The sequence below is a fragment of the Ambystoma mexicanum genome, chromosome 12 (assembly GCF_040938575.1).
Source record: "Ambystoma mexicanum isolate Mex_15411 chromosome 12, UKY_AmexF1_1, whole genome shotgun sequence".
Lineage (NCBI taxonomy): Eukaryota > Metazoa > Chordata > Amphibia > Caudata > Ambystomatidae > Ambystoma > Ambystoma mexicanum.
Window position 1 is genome coordinate 409,503,053 of NC_090936.1, and position 14,700 is coordinate 409,517,752.

Genomic DNA, 14,700 nt, shown 5'->3' on the forward strand with positions numbered 1-14,700 from the left:
AGGATTGTGCGCTCTGGGCCAAGATTTCAGGGATGGGATAGTATGCTGGTTTGCCAACACTTCTGCAGAACTGTTGAGAAATAAACATCATCCCTACCCTTTGCTGCCTGATCCTCCATTGCAGGGGACTACAACCTGTGGCTCTACAAATATGTTGGATTACAACTTCCAGGATCCTTCACCATGGACTAGGTCTGGGGCTGACGAGTTGTCAACTATAGAGCCAAAGGTTGCAGACATCTGCTTTATTGGACTATTTGGTGAAGTGCTGAGAGTTTAACATGACAGATCACAGTACTATATGCAAGATTTTGGGTGGCTTCAATAATTCGTTTGTGTGAATCAAAACTGTTTTTGATGTGACTGAGGAAGACAAACTGTCTTGGGTGAGACCCATCAATTAGTGCCAGGTCAGGTCTAGGGCTTGCACGCAAGGGAGGGTTACCTCAGGAATCTAATAGGGGGATAAGAAGGGGCGTGGTTGTGGTTTTAAGCAAACCACAGAAGTCAGTGTATACCGTGAAGAGTTCAAAATAGTGAATGGAATTTGCAGCTATGAAAGTTTGGTACTCTGTGTGGCAGAGCCATAGTATGTGTACAGATGTGGCAGCCTTACCAGGAGATATCTTTGCCGGTCTTTAACCTTGCTGTCAGCTCATTATTGGCATCTTGATCCAGGACATCATATTGGTACCCACACCATATCGATCCAATATTCTAAATAGCCTTTTCCACTCAATATAGTCAAATGATGTGATGGCATCCAACAAAACTATGGCCATTTCGTAGTCTGTACTCCATAATGAGGCAATTTAGGTATCTTTGTATAAGTGTCCTTCCCATAAACTATCCACATTGGTCTGGATATATCTAGTCTGATGCCATCCTCAACTTTATAGTAGCAATTATTTTTTCTAGCATGTTCGTGTTCAAGTTCATTAGTGAAATTGTGAGATGGTAGTCGCAATGTCTTGGTTTTTTGCCCGATTGGAACAGCACCACTATTCATTACCTTAGATTTCTTAATGGAACCAGTTGGCAAGCAGTCATTACTGCTTAAGCTTGGGTGGAAAAGTTTCTATATTAAGTTGTATACAATTCTGCTCAATAACAAACTTTTATTTTGGTTGTGTTCAAGTTTCTTCCAGGTCCGCTCACCGCTGCATTCAGCGTGGGGAGTATGACCTATTCTGACACCAACAGTCATTATTCTGCCCTTTGCTTCTGTACAACTTTGTGTAGTATTTATAGGATACCTCATTGATGATAGCAGTAGCTATGGATCAGTCTTTCCTCTCTACTTTAATTATAGTGCCACATGCCTGGAGGCCTCAGCGCGCATAAAATACCAAGACAGAAACAGATAAAAATCATGTTGAGAGTGGGAAGAGTCAAGCGGTCAGGAGGGATGTCCGTAAAGGGTCTACTTTTGTCAAAGAGGTGCATTTCCAATGCTTTTTTGAAGCGTCAGATAGGGGGTTTGATCTGAGGGCCAGGGGCAGTTCATTCAATGATCAAGGTGCTCAACAATCAAAACTGGCACCCCGAATTTCTTGAGTTTATAGTGCGAAAGGGTTAGGGGTATTGTTGGATCTAAGGACTCTGAACCGGATCCTTTCATAACCAATTTGCTAGTTATTTCGGTGTGGATTCATTGAGGCATGTGTGTGTTATGGTCAAGGATTTATAGATAATCCTGTTTTTTTCACAGGGAGCTGGTGTAGGTCCAGTCTTGCATCAGAGGTGTGATGGAACTGCCTGAACAGCTCCGTTCTGAGAGATTTGTAGTTCGATATTCGTGGCCGACATGCCAGTCATGAGACCATTACAGAAGTGAATTTTGTTAACCAAAGCAGAGGCAATCACAGCATGATTCACCTTAGAGAAATATGGATCAATTTGCCTCAGTAAAGAGTTAAGATAAGGGCATGAAGGTCGTAGATGCGCAGTATGAAATTGAGCAATACACACAGGGCTTTGACCTGTGGGACTATTGGAATTACACATCCAGCAATAAAGAAGCATTTGTACAAGAAATTAAACTTCCTTAGCCTTGGTCCTGAACCCAAGATCAAAATCTCAGTCTCTTCATTATTAAGTGCTAGGGTTTATCATCCATGATTGGATTAAGGTAAAGATCTCATTCACCATCTCGGTATCCTTGGTGTAATCACCCGAGAGTTCCAGCAAGACCTGGGTATTGTCCACGTAGTTTGTATAGCGAACACCCAAGTTGTCCAATCGGTCTAAGAAAAGCCTGGTGTACACATTGTACAGGGTAGAGGCAAGACATGCTCTGTCGGCACACCACAGGTCTGCTAGATTGATATGCTTGGAAACCTTCTACAGCAACCATGGTTACATGATTGGGGGGGGGGGGGAGAGGAGACTAAGGGGCCATGAAAGATTACATCAAGGAAGCAGTATTTTCAGAGAAATGCCCAAACTCAGTCAGCCTTCTAATGAGTAGGGAGTGTTCAATAAGAATGCGGCAGACAAGTCTAGAAGCATTACAAGTGTAACTCACCCACCGTCAATTATACGAGAGTTTAGACTTTGAATCGAGAAATGCTGTCTCAGTCCTGCTCCTGACACAAAAACCTGATTGGAGGACACCCAGCAAGTCATTTGTTTCTAGGAACTCCTGCAGTTGCTTATAGGGTATTTTGTCCAAGAATCTTGAGGAAGGGGACTTTGGTAATCAGCCTATAATTAGTGGCAACCACAGGGTTCAGCTCGTCCTTCAATCAACGCCTCCTTCAGTGAGACTGGGACGCGGGATTCCGCGAAGGAAGCATGGATCATCCTATTCATTCATGGTACAAGGACAAGAGACTGATCACAGGCACAATAGGCATCGCCCAAGAAAAAAATTGGGTTTCCTGCCCCCAAGAGTGGTTTGAGCCTCACTAAGACCTTGGACAAAGAAAATATTGCCTGGAATTCCAAAGAATGGTTGGATGATTTAGCTAGTGATGAGACATGGAGGTACTTTGAGTTCAATTGGCGTGCTTTAATAAATTGCTGATGACCTGATCTCTATCAGCTCATCCTGAATTGCTATTGTAGGTCTTTTACCTTTGCCCTCTAACTCCCTTAAGATGGAGAAAAGATACCTTGAGCTGGATTTGGCTTGGAACATTGTTACAACTAGCTTGTTTAGCTGCTGTAATAGCTTGTCTGTATAAGTGGATGGATTCCTTATATATCGTTTGCATATTGAGACAAGGATTTTTCCATCATAACTTCTCTGGATAGTTTGCATTACCAGGCTTCAATAATCTCTGTATTAAACTAGATTTTTGTTGTATTTCTGTCTTTCATGGTTTTTCCTCAAAAATAGTCTAGTGTCCACCACCGTCCCAATTACCTGTTGAAATGCATTTACAGGTAATCAACATCCCCCAAAAGTGAGAGACGGTGAAAGGCTACTCTTGCAGATAGTCACTCCCTAGGAGTAACATTCCTGATATGTCTGGCTAATTTAATTTAGTAGACGTTTATAGCCGAGATGATTGGACCAGGGGCAGGTCTGGATCAGACAAGAGATTTGGATGTTGTAAGTGAGGATCCAGTCAAGGGCATTGCCCCCATGATAGGTGGCAGTTGTAACATGTAAGGCCCAGCGCTTCAATAGCACATCTAAGGGATGTGACGTCAGAATCTTGGTCATTTTCAGGCCACAGGTTGATGTCACCCTTTAGTATAAAAGGGTTTCAGTATTTTGTTGCAGCAATCCAAAAGTTGATCCCCAAAATGGGGCATCTTATGTGGGTTTTTTAAAAAAAGGTACCACCCTGATAAGCTCCAATTAAGGTGTAGCCTTCTGGGAGTGGAAAGAATGGCTGAATGTGCAGCCACCTGGTGGAGCCAGGTTTCACTTACAGCAAGAAGATCTAGATTTGAGTGAATGATACAATCTCGAAGCTCTACCGCATGTTTCACAATGGAGCAGGTGTTCAGCAAAGCAGCCTTTAAAGTGATTGTCTTAGGATGCTTATGTCAAGCGTTGAGAAGGGGGAAGGCCTAGGATTAAGTGGTGAGGCCGAGGGAGAGAGTGGGCCGAAGATTCCACTATTGTTGGCTGAGTGGTTGGAAACATCAGGCATCAGTGAGAGGCTCAACATGTCGTACAGAGGAAAATATTGAATATCTGGTCCTTTTAAGGACACATTATGATGCGCGAGATACACATCTGTAAGAGGGGTACCAGTCCCTTCATGCAATGTAATTGTAGTGATGTCAACTGATTTGAGACTTCTATCTGTGTAGTAGTGACGGTTGCCAGTCATTTGGTCGAAATCAATTGGTCGACTGGACAACTGGTCGAATCAATTTGGTCGAAAACCAAATGGCCGAATTTTTTTTTTTTTTTTACCCTTTTTTTTTTTTTGGGGGGGTCCCCCCCCCCAACCCCCTTTTTTTTCTTTTTTTTTTTAAACACGAAAACCCACAAAACACATATATAAATAAAAAAAAAAAAATTCGACCATTTGGTTTTCGACCAAATGACGTCGACCAAATTGCAGTCGACCAGTTTGTAGTCGACCAAATGACTGGACACCGTAGTGACATGTGGCATATCCTGTAAGAGCCAAGCTAGGATTCACCCAGATTAGTCCATCGTGAATCCCAACAGTATTCTGGGCACAATCATGGTGTCCTAGCGCCTGACTGTTTTAATGCATGGTCTCTTATTAATTACATGCCACACTGATTGCCAACGATCATCTCTAATTTAGTGATGTTCTCTTCCGATCCCTCAAGTTTGTGTGTTGACTGAAACACCATTGTGGTGGCAATACATTTCCCTCAAATTGTTAATTTAAATGTCTCCTATACTATTCCAACGTAATCAACTGATTCTGCATTATTTTCGGACTATAGGTGACTATTTGCAATCTTGTGATCAGAGTATGGCTACAGAATGTTGAGAAAGGCGAATGACGGTAGACAAAATTGGTCTCATTATTGATGCCCTGAAATTTGTGACACTGGTACTTAATGACTTAAACCCGGCCCATTGACAGATGTGGGAAGGATCAGGAATCACCCTTCTATGGCTTCCAGAAACGTATCGTCGTAGGCTATGGAGGGATTCTGCCCTCAGTCTTCAACTAGATATTGCCTTCCTAATTTTACCCCACCTCAACCTATCCGCAAATTGGAAATGATCTGAAGGTATTTTCCATGTATTTGACTTCCTTAAAACTGAAATTGTTCTTTCCCCACAAAACTAGCCGATCCTTGAAGGTGTAGGAATAACAACTTGTCTGATTCTGTTGCCTCCATAATTCTACCAAGTCTAAGTATCAATTTGGTTCAAGGACTTCAATGCATGGGTTTTAGAAGTGATTTTAGTATCTGATCCATCTAGGTTTGTGTCCAGTAGGTAAGTCCCGAATCCAAAGGAGATCCCATATCTAGACCAATCCATCATTTTAAAAACCTGAAGAAAGTTTGTACTACTTTCCACATTTGGGGCATAAGAGTTGCTCAGACATTCTGCTTGCATGCAACATACCTACCTATACCGGTGGCCTACCTTCATCGTCCCTTAACACCTTGGATATTTGTAGGAGAACACCTTTGGCTAATTCTGGATTATGAACTGGACCCCACAAGTGTGCCAAAAATCATTGACACCAAACTTTCTGCCTGTTTATTGGAGCAAGGCTGTTGAACTGAGGTCAATGGCTCATGCTGGCTGAAACTGGCCAAAGCAAATGAGCCCCTGATCAGCAGCAGAATTAGTCAAGGCAGCAGAGACCCTATGCTCCTCATCCAAGGACAAGGTCAGAAGCGGACCCGAGTGTCAAGGTTTATCTGGAAGCTTAACGTTGTGTTGTGTGGCATAAACACTGATTGGCTCATTCTGTAAAAAGATATTTTTTTAGGCTGAATAGCATGCTGAAGGGCTAATAGTTTCTTGAAACCAAGGGTCATATGCCACAGATAAAAAAAAGTGTGCTGGATCAGGAGGGCTGAGCGTGTTGGTTCTGAACAGGTTAACGGCTTTCATGTTAACTTGTATTGCAAGCGAACATACTTTTCTTGCTTAACCAAATACCAAGTCTTTCTTGTGCACACAGTTTGGCTCTGAGGCTCAGAACTGTTCTGCAACGTGTTACAGCACCGGACAGGCACGCAGCCTACTCTTGAAGACTCCATGTGCATGACCATAGAATATAGGAAGTCCAACTTAAAAACCTCAAGCGGTTTAGTGGAAGGTTGTCTAGGTCTGTAAATACTGTGCATGCGTAGCCACACAGGGCAGACCAGGGTTTTATCATAATGGATTAACAGGAGGATTTGTTCAAGGAATATGCAAATATGGGATGTAAATTCTGGATGGTGCAAGGCATTCTAATACTTATTTTGCCCAATTTTATTTTGGCGATTGGCAATTTTTACCATGAAAGAGCTAGAAAAATATTGGGAATGGTCATTTATTTAGGCTGGCCCATAATGTAGGAAAGGTTATGCGCTAAAGGTGTGCAGCATATTGTATTGTGTCTAGTATAGTATAGTATATGTATTACTAACATTTAGTATTGTGGACCAAAAGGAGGGTGATGTTTACTAACATTTAGTCTAAGGGTGAATTGAGGGATCTAGATTTGTTAGGCCACATGCTCCTAGTGTATTAATAGGGCAGCAGGCGCATGCACATCAGACTAATCATTGCCAGTTTCAGAATGTAAAATTGAAAGTTGAACAGCAGTGCTTCGCAAGGCTGAACACGCATGATGGGCTTTGAGAATAAACATTCATTGTTCAGAGCAGGAAGGACAAGCAATATTATTGGGTGGTGTTTTGCAGAATACTCTGTCCAAAGGTCATGAAGACAGGGGCTGAAATTACACTAGCAGAATGGAAGGGGGCCGGATAAGTGCTGGAAAGTTCTGGCATGTGGTATAACGAATCTAAGTGATCCGGCCGTGGCTGAATTTACTGTGGCCGGAACGTTCGCATGAGAAAGGTGCGAACTACCAAAAGTTTGCACCTTTCTCATGGGAACACACATACATACACCTTCCGTGATTGGGAATCGGCGACTCAGGTTTTTTTTTTTTTTTAAACTGGGGCTGCAGCAGGGGCTTCCCCCGCAACCCCCGCTCACTATACTATAAGGTATAGTGAGCAGGGTGTTGTGAGGCACACCCCTGTATTTTTTCCGCTTTTTTTTCTTATTTCGCGGGTGAGCTGTGGGGGTGTCCCCCGCAACACCCCTCTCACTATACTACACAGTATAGTGAGCGGGGTGTTGCAGGGACACCGGCACAGTCTTTTTTATACTTACCTATAATGCTACCACCAAAGGTTCAAACTTTTGGTGGTTCGAACCTTTGGTGATCGCATTTTTCGGACTTTTAGTCCATGCAAACCTTTGGATGCGGTCCGTTCGACGGCATCCAGTATAACAGATGACAGATGCCACTAAAGAGGCTGGAAAATGGTAAAAGAAATGTAAGGGGACACAACGTAAGAAGCAGTTCCCCTGGAAGATTTAAAAGAGGGTGAAAGGAGGTGTTCTGCTGGGTTTGGGCTTCCTGGGTTCTGTAGTATTTATTGTGTTGGAGTACAGCGCCACTGCATATGATCACATTATTGCTATAATGTGGCACACATATAGCCACCCAGATGTTGCCAGTGTAACAGATATGCAAATGAAGACAGGTTACAGATTTAAAATCATAGATTTTTTTTCTTTTCTCTCACTTTAAAATGCCTCATTTACAGGCGAACACATTAGTTATCTAATTTACTGACTTAATTAACCAATACTAACACTAGTTCTAACTCATTAACATTATAATGTGTTCTCCATGTGGAAAGAGGCAGAAGAGATGTGCTCTGAGAGTCATTTTTAAACGTGCATTTTTCTCTGATTTTCTCTGGCTGCATTGAAATGTGAAGGACGGAAAGGCAGCAGGAAACAAACAGTTATTACAGTATGAAGATCCCATTATTTGTGAAACAGGGGTAGCAACCTAATACACTTTGTTAATATGATTGGAGGGAAGTATATCTGAAGACAGGCTGCGTAAGCAACAGAGCTTTTCTGGACGAGCTCTGACAGAATTATAGGGAGTTCACTTTTGCGGAGCTGCTGTGAGGTCGCCTCACATTATCCGTAAACCCCCACCTAAGTCCCTCTTTCACCCACCCCATATCCTACACATTTAACATTGCTCGGTGTCCATACACCCAAGATTACCTTTGTACCCGCCCATACCCCAAGTTCATCCAAGCCTAATCCTCTACACCTGTAGGTTCCTTTTTAAAAATCAACCACCCAGTTTCTAGGGCATTGGGGTTTTCCTGTATTAGGGAGGTCACATTTTCCATGTCTTATATTTCACATGCCTTTTCCACCCATTCCCTGTAAGCCAGGCTCTTCCAGTATATAGTAAGGCAAGCTCTCGCTGCCAACAAGTTATGCACCATATGTGACATTCCCATTAAGCTTTCCTCGTCTCTTTCCATTCCAAAGAGTAATGGTGCTAATGGCCTCTACACACCTTCTACCTCACTTGGAATCCAGCACCTCTTTCCAGCATGCCTGAGCTTTCGGACAGCTCTGTCACATGTGCCAATACGATCCCGCTTCACTGCAGCAACTCCAACACTTTGGATTTACTCATACATCTTTGCCAATGTCTGTGGGGCATTCTGCCTCCTGTTGCGCAGCCTGCAGTTATGCATTTTATACTGCATAGATGAGGCATACCATGCATTGACAGTCGTTCCCAGTCTGAGTCAGTTTACTCAATGTCTAAGTCCTTAATCAATCTCCTTTGAGCAGCTACCCTTTCCACATTACCTGCTACCAACTGTGCTTTGTACATTTTGGTTACCAAACGCCTTTGATTGTACCTGTGCATCAAACACCCATCCAAAACCCATTAAGAAGCCTCTCCAGTTTTCCCCCAATCTCCGATCTGTCATTTCTCTATTCAGTCCTGAATACAGAAATAGGGGACAAACCCAAGGCCATGTGAAACCTTTTGATAAATACATTTCCCCTCTTGCCACAGCTGGCATGCTCTCACTAGGCTCTTCTCATACCAGTGTTGGAATCTAAGCGGTTTGTGGCTCAAACCTCTTACTGGTGGCGCCCACATGAGAATTAGGGGTGAAGGTCACATTGTCACTCCTCATACCCCTTCTCTCCTTCCAAACCAAATTGCCGCTAAGACCGGGGGACTCTGTATTCTTAGCAAGCTCAGTGCTTTAGGCGCCCAAATCCATTCCCTCACTGTTACCGGCTTGATCACCTGTTTTTCATTGCTATTCCCACCATAGTCCACCAGTTTCTTCAAATGTGCTGCCTCAAAAAAAGATTCTATATGTGGGAGGCTTACACACCCTCCCCTTTCTTTTTCACAGGTTAACAAGTTATAAGCTATTCTAGTATTTTTCCCTTGCTACAAGAACGCAACTGTCCTCTTGGGCTCCTCAAAAAATGCAGGTGGGACCAACAACTGCAACATCTGGAACAGTGTGGGAAGGAACAAGTTAGTTACTTGCAACTGTTCTCTAGCATGGGTCCGGCATGGATTCACATGAATATATCAAACGTCGTCAGGCCAGGAATCCTCGGTAAAAGAAAAAAAAAAAAACTGTCTCTCGTAATAACCAATCACTGGTCTCTGACCACAGCCAATGACTGCCCTCTACCTAAGCCCCTCCTCTGGCAGCCATCTTCAGATTTGATAGCACCTAAAGTGGCAGTAGGACCAAGAGAAGAGCCGCAGAGGGGTAGGCGGGAGGGTTCGCATGTGAATCCATGCCGGACCCATGCTGGAGAACAGTTACAGGTAAGTAACTTGTTCCTTCTCCAGCATGGGGTCTGGCATGGATTCACATGCTCATGAATACAAGAATACATAGCAGTACACACGCACAACCACGGGAGGTTGCAAGGCTCAACATTAAGCATTTCATCTCTTACCTCACCAGGCTCACCTTCAAGCGAACAGCTTGCGCAGCACAGCTTGGCCAACCCTGGACTCCTCCCTGGCATCCCGGTTGATGCAGTAGAATTTCGTGAAGGTGGGCGTCGACCTCCACGTAGCAGCCCTGCAGATGTCCAGCAGGGGCACACCAGACAGGAACGCTGTAGTTGCAGCGATCGCTCTGGTCGAATGGGCTCGGACAGCCAGGCAACAGTCGGTTTTCCAACCGGTGATGCAGCCAGAGAGCCACCTGGGAATGGAAGCCTTGGAGAGGGCCTTCCCTTGGTTCACAGCGCCAAAGTTGACAAAGATTTCTTCCGAAAATCCTTTGTACGGTCCACGTAGAACTTCAGCGCTCTAGCCACATCTAGCGAGTGCAAAGTCCTCTCAGCCAGCAACGAAAAGAAAACTGGTAACACCAAGGGCTCGTTGAGTTGGAAGTTCAATGGCACCTTGGGCATGAAGGAGGGGTGTGTCCTCAGCACGACCATCGTCTCGTGGAAGGTCATATACGGAGGCTTACAGGAGAGGGCCTGGATCTCTCCCACTCATCGTGCAGAAGTGATGGCCACAAGAAACGCTGCCTTTCACAACAGGAATTTCAGGGGCGCTGAATGCAAAGGCTTGAATGGCGGACCCATGCGCCTAGTCAGCACCACATTGAGTTCCCACGCCGGGGTCGGAGCCTTCACCGGCGGGAATAAGCGGAAAACTCCTCTCATGAACTCCTTCACTAAGTGATGAGACCACAACGACGACGTCCCGGAGTTCTGGTATAGCGGGAGATGGCCGCCAAATGAATTTTGACGAGTAGTGCCCCAGTCCCGCCTTGGCCAGTGACAGCATGTACGGCAGCACTTCAGGGGTCGTAAGACGTAGAGGGGTTTACCTTCTGAGCATGGCACCAGACGGTGAACCTCTTCCATTTATGTCCATAGCACTTTAGAGTCGAGGAGGCCCTGGCAAGTACCTCCTTGCAGTCCGCCAGAATCTGGTAGCCTCCGAACGCTAGTGCTGCAGGAGCCAGGCCTGCAGGTTCAGCGACCCTGGGTCGTGGTGCAGGATCGCGCCTCCTTCCCTGGCGAGAAGATCTGTGTCTGCCGGAAGCTTGACTGGAGGAGACACCGACATGTCCAGAAGGTCTGGGTACCATATCTGCCTCGGCCACGCTGGTGCGACGAGGATCATCATGCACCGGGACCGTAAATTGACCGATCAGTCAAAGAAGCAACAGCAATGGTGGGAACACAGAGGAATAGGCCGTCCCAGGATAAAGATAAGGCACCCCCTCCATGCTCCCTGGCTGGGGAAACCTGTTGGCGAACCTCTGGTATTTTGTTTTTGTCGCTGTGGCAAACAGATCTATCTGGGGATTGCCCCATCATCTGAATAGAAGATCCACTTGATCCTGTCGAAGCTCCCACTTGTGGCAAGAGCGCAGCTCCCTGCTGAGTGAGTCAGTGACTGTTCTTCACTCCTGCCAGGAGTAAAAGGTACCAGGAATATCCCTTGGGCGACGGCCCAGTGCCACAGATCCTGCGCTTCCTTGGAGGGGGCTGGGGATCTGGTGCCCCCCTGCTTCCGAATGTAGAACATTGTGGTGGTGGTGAAGACCTGCACCACCTTGCCCTTGAGGGATAGGAGGAAGGACCTAAGGGCCCAAAACACTCCCAGAGCTCCAGGACGTTAATGTGCAGCGCCCTCTCCTCTGGGAGCCAAAGTCCTCTTGCGTAGAGATCTCCAGTGTGTGAGCCCCATCCCTCCAGGGAGGCGTCCATCGTCACCGTTGCCTGATGTGCCGGGGTCTGAAAGTCCATGCCTGCCGCTAGATGTGCGCTGGTGCCCCTCCACCGGATCGCTCGACGGAATGTGCATCCTCTTAAGAAACCCACTGCTGATCCTTCTTGCCCAGCTAAACATCGCCCAATTTCCATTACTTCCTTTCTTGGCAAACCCCTGGAAAAGTTGGCCATCTATCAGCTTAACCTTCATTCCAATTCTGTTGGCTGTCTCCATGACCACCAGTCTGGCTTCAGAGCTGCCAGAAGCACGGAAACTGCACTCCTGAACATCTGAAGATCTGCTCTTTAACAATCCCTCTTGTCCTCATCGATCTCTCTTCTGCTTTCAACACTGTCAACCATACCATCCTGCTAAACCGTCTCCGTGAAAACTTGGGTATCACTGATCAGGCTCTGGCCTGGCTGACGCTCTTCTCACATCAACCCTCCCAGGTCCAACTTGGGTCCTTCCTTTCATCTATCTTCCTCGCTACCTGTGGTGTTCCCCAGGGGTCTAACCTCTCGCCCTAGATTTTTAACCAATACCTGGCAACTCTCACCCACTGCATTGCCATTTCTGCTCAAATTTCCAGTGCTACGCTGACCACACAACTCATTTTCTGGCTGCCCTCTGCCACCTCCTCTACCTCATCTCAGATAGCCCAACTGCCATTCAAGATTGGTGTGCCTCCAATGATCTTTGAATGCCAGCAAGACGGAGATCCTCCTCATCGGCACACCTTCACTATCCTTTCCCCTCACTCTCTGGCCGTCCTCCCTTGGCCCTCCTCCTACCCCAACCTGTGCGGCTAAGAACCTCAGGGCCATTTTCGACTCCACCCTTTCCTTCTCCGCCCACATCCGAGGTCTCTAAAAAGTCAAATTTCCGACTGCACTGCCTCAGAGGTACTCTGCCTTTCCTCTCCTTCCCCCAGAAGCTCATGGTATCCCAAACTCTGGTTCTCTCCAGGTTGGACTATTGTAACAGACTAAATCTACCTGCTTGTACTCTCCGCCCTCTGCAACTAATCCAGAACAGGACTGCGAGACTTGTCCTTGGCCTCAAGCCCTGGGATCGTATCTCTCCAGCTCTGAAATCTCTCCATTGGCTCCCAGTGGATGCAAGGATTAAATTCAAAACCCTCTACATTGTCCACAAGGCTTACTGGGGCCTGGGTCCAAAATACCTTCACCTATCCCTCTGCAAATACCTCGCCTCTCGAGCTCTTTGCTCCTCTACCTCCAACTCCCTCAGGGTCAGTCGTTTTTCAAAGAAACGAGCTGGGGGTAGATCTCCGTCTTCGGCTAGGGCCTCCCTGCCACTAAAACTTGAGTAGAACCATCTCCGGTTCTGGAAGCACCTCAAGACCTTCCTCTTTTCTTCTGCCTTTGCTCCCCCTCTCCCCTGCTGATCTGTTCTCTTGGCACTGTGCACCTGGCCACCCTCTGTCCTCCGGGCCCAGGTTTCACCCTCCCACCCTCCCGCACTGCCTCCGGGCCACCCCTTGCACTGGGGTCTGTATCTGTACCCATACAGCCCCCCCCTTTTTCTTCCTGCACTTATCAGACCTACCCTGTCTGCTGCCTTAAACCTAGCACTTGCTAATTGCTGGCTGCACTAAAACTGTTTGTTGCCATTATTTATTGTTATTTATCTGTTTCTCCTCTGCTTCGCACTTTCCACTTCTCCCCGCTTCCATGCACTTTTACCCTCCCCTTCTCCCATGCACTTGCGCGTTCTCAAGGTCACTGGGCCTAGTAAGATTGCTGTTTTGTTCTCCCCGGTTCCCTTCCCTTGCCTTGTCGCGCTCTGAAACACTGGTGTTCGAGCGCGATAGAAATAAAATATCAATGTCTCATTGAGGGTGATCTCGTCCTCGAAGCTTCCCGCCACTTGTATCTAACAGGCGTCGAGGAACTCCTGCAGAGGCCGCATCCGCAACCTGCACAGCCGGATGAGGTAGATGAATGACGACATCATGCCGAGCAGGGACTCTACCATGGAAGTTGCCAGGGTTAGGTCCATCAACAGCCGCTGTACCTTTCTCAGGATGGCTTTTATCCTCTTTTCCTATGGTGAAGCCAGTCACGCCACCGTGTCGAGCCTGGCTCCCAGGAACAGAGCGTCCTGCGATGGTACCAAGCAGGACTTTGCATAGTTTATCAAGAACCCCAGTTCCATTAGCAGGCGGAGGGTCCGACTTTAACCCGAAGGGAAGGGCCTTGAATTGGCAGTGCCGCCCTTGGACCACGAAGCGCAGGAACTGTCGATGCTCCTTAGTGTATGTGGAAGTAGGCATCCTCCAGGTCCAGCGATGACAGGAAGCCCCCCCTTCTTCCAGCTGTCCCAGCACAGGCTGAAGGGCGACCATCAGGAATTGCTTAGATTTTTTGTATTTGTTGAAGCGGTGGCGATCGAGAATGGGCCGCCAGTCTTCATTCAGACGAGGAAGTACCGCAAGTATACTCCAGAGCCCCGGAGCCTTTTTGGGACAAGCTCTATCGCACCCTTTTTCAGCACTGCTCGTACTTCCAGAAGTAGTTGTGGGATGTGGTTTTCCTTTCTGGCCACTGGTGGAAAACCGTGACACTTCCTTTGGAACTCCACGGTGTGTCCATGGGCCAGAGCATCCAGCACCCAACGGTTGGTGGAAATTGACTGCCACACGCTGAGGAAGTTCGCCAGCCGGCCTCCCACTGGGGTGCTCAGGTGGGGGCCCGACGTCACAGCTGGTTCAGTCCTGCTTCACATGGGCCTTACCACCCCCTGGCGACGACTATGTCCTGCGGCCTTGCTGCGGCCTCTGTAGGCCTCCTGGGACGGGGAACAGGCCGCTTGACAGTATGAAGAACTGCCACCGAATCGTTTGGAGGTACCGTGTTTGCCTCCGGAGGACCGAAAGGACGGCCGTTGTTGGAGCGTGCCTAAGGCACAGGCTGTCTTGGTATCTGCCTTG

At 46.9% G+C, this 14,700-nt stretch overlaps 1 protein-coding gene across 13 annotated transcripts in view; it reads right to left on the minus strand.

The window, feature by feature from the left end:
• Nucleotides 1-14,700, minus strand: part of CAPRIN2 (caprin family member 2) — a 2,777,496-nt gene that overhangs the window by 2,080,384 nt on the left and 682,412 nt on the right. The gene's annotated exons all lie outside the window — the stretch shown is intronic.